The sequence below is a fragment of the Cibotium barometz genome, chromosome 22, assembly GCF_041138505.1.
Source record: "Cibotium barometz isolate CiBa-2024 chromosome 22, ASM4113850v1, whole genome shotgun sequence".
Lineage (NCBI taxonomy): Eukaryota > Viridiplantae > Streptophyta > Polypodiopsida > Cyatheales > Cibotiaceae > Cibotium > Cibotium barometz.
In genome coordinates, this window is record NC_141067.1 from 52,877,513 (window position 1) to 52,880,524 (window position 3,012).

The window sequence follows — 3,012 nt, forward strand, 5'->3', positions numbered from 1 at the left end:
CCCCTGACTAATCTTCTCAAGAAGAATATCCCATTTCAATGGTCTGCCAGGTGCCAGAGTGCTTTTGATAAGCTGAAGACTGCCTTGGTAATCAATCCTGTTCTAAAGCTGCCGAGAATGTAAGATTCCTCCACAACCTCTCAAGATGTCCAGCATCTTCCCCTGTAAAATCAAATCCCTCTTCAAAAATATAAAAGATCTTGTTTTTACCAGTTTTGGCCTAGAGAGTGGTAATTCAGTTTATAAATATTTTTGGATGGAAAAATATCTCTTCTTATTAAAATAAGTTCCCCCAAAAGAGAAGTTCAAAAAGATTTTTAGAAGGTGCATTAGAAATCAAGTATAATCTGTTCAAGAGGCCTTATCCTAGGGGTCAAGATTTTTTTGAAATTTTAAATTAAGGTTCCTATGGACCAATAACATTCATCCAAATGTAGGGAGGAGATAAATGGAAGAATAAAAGGAAAATCTCCCAAAAATGAGTAAATACTCACATAAGATGAAGAGTTGACTAAGGACAAGGTTAATAGTTAAAAAAGAGAGATATTTAGAAGAAATGATGCATTTTTGACACCTCAGTATGGGGGAATTCCCCTCATGAAGGAGGCACCTATTTCACATGTGTGTGAGAGTTTTAAACTCCCAAATAATGAGATATTTTTATCTCTCCTCTCTCGTGTTTCAACTAGATCCAAAAAGTGGACTAAACTTACCCAAAAATGGTCAAAAATTGACCAAATTGATCTGAAAAATTCTAGAATCAGTTGGCTTGGTTAGAAGCTCACTTTTTCCTATAAATAGAAGCCTTCCCCTTTGTTGAAGCTTAATAGTGTTTTTGCACTGTTATCCTACTTCTCCCAAGGGCTAAAAACTGTGAATTTACTCATAATTCATTAGTTTTTGACCTTCCCTCTTCTAAAGATTGGTAGCCACTCTTGTTTCAAACAAGAGTAGATTCCTCAAACCATCAAGCCAAAGTAAAGCTCTCAAATTCTCCATGTAAGTTGGAGGTTCTTTTCTTTTCTATTCATTTTATGATTTTTATGATTTTTATCTTCTCTAAAATGAATATGATGTTATGCCTCATTGAAAAAAGGCATTCCCCTCTCTTCTTTAGTAAATCCAACCATTCTTTATCTTACATGAATGATTAATGGATAAAATCAAGTTTTTCATAATGTTTCTCTTTGATAAGTAGAAAATGTTTACATTAGAATGATTTAAATACTCTTGGTGAACTTCTAATTAACTTTAGAGAGTTAAAATTTGAAAAATGGTCAGCCATTCAAAGGAGGTTATGGCAAAATTTTCTAAAATTGTGAAAAATAAGTATTACTTTTTTTTTAAATTCAAAAAGAGTAATTCCCATTGTATATCTATTCTTAAAGTGCTAGTTTTCATCCTAGGTATAGAAAAATGCTTACTAAAAATATTTTTTTTAAAAAAAGTGTTACCTTCTTTAGAATTAAATTCTATGCATAGAAGGAAGCATATTGAAATTTTTATTTTGATCATAAAAGAGTGATTTTCATCATAAATGATTTGTATGCATAAACATATGCATAAAAGATTTATATATATATATATATATTAAAAGTATGATTTTCATCATAAATGATTTTTATGCATAAATTTATGCATAAAAGAAATTCTTTTATATTATTAAAAGAGTGATTTTCATCATAAATGATTTGTATGCATAAACATATGCATAAAAGATTTTTTTATATTAAAAGTGCGATTTTCATCATAAATGATTTTTATGCATAAATGGATGCATAAAAGAAATTCTTTTATGTTAAAGATGTGATTTTCATCATAAATGATTTTTATGCATAAATGGATGCATAAAAGAAATTCTTTTATATTAAAAGAGTGATTTTCATCAATGATTTGTATGCATAAATTTATGCATAAAAGATTTGTTTTATATATTAAAAGTATGATTTTCATCATAAATGATTTTTATGCATAAATGTATGCATAAAAGAAATTCTTTTATATTAAAAGAGTGATTTTCATCATAAATGATTTGTATGCATAAACATATGCATAAAAGATTTTTTTAATATATTAAAAGTGTGATTTTCATCATAAATTATTTTTATGCATGAATGTATGCATAAAAGAAATTCTTTTATATTAAAAGAGTGATTTTTATACATAAATGGACGCATAAAAGAAATTATTTTATATTAAAAGAGTGATTTTTATCCATACATGATTTTTATACATAAATGGATGCATAAAAGAAATTCTTTCATATTAAAAGAGTGATTTTCATCATAAATGATTTTTTATGATGATAGCCCAGTTCTGGAAAAATGCACTCAAATCACCCCCCACACCGAATCTGAAACTAAGTTAAGACTTTTGATTTTGATATGAGGATCAAGTTAACAGAATTTGAGGAAATCTGTTTGGAATTCAGACCTGGATCTAGAAGTATTGGGATACGGATTTAAGATTTATTCATGGTATTCAAACAAAATCAAAACTAAAAACTTGCATAGAAACCCTGTTTTCTTAAAGGACTGTCTTACGCCAGAATGTTGGAGGGAGCATTTGGCATACGTGTTTATCTAAGGGAAGTTCGGTTGCAACAGCTGGCGGGGAGTGTTCAAGGGACAGCTCACGCGGCAAAAACCTGCCCAGGTCTTGACCAGCCTGGGTATGGTGAAAAATGGTGTGCTTCTGGTACGATGGGTGAGGGCCGACGAAGTGGTCCCTGAGTGAAGTGCTAGGACACCTAAGGAGGATCTTGGAGGGTTCTGACTAGGCGATATACGGGCTCACGGTGCTTAGGACACCCATGCGTATGTCACGGAGAGTCCAAAGTGGTACTGTTTTTGTGAAACAAGGGATTAACTGGAAATTTTGAGTTATGAAATCTGTGACCATATCTGTTTTGTCAATGGATTATTTTTATATTAAAGTTTTAAAGAGGAGTGTGTGCGTATCTGTTTTCTAAAGCTAAAGTTAAGAAAGACATTCAATTATGGGTGGGTGAGT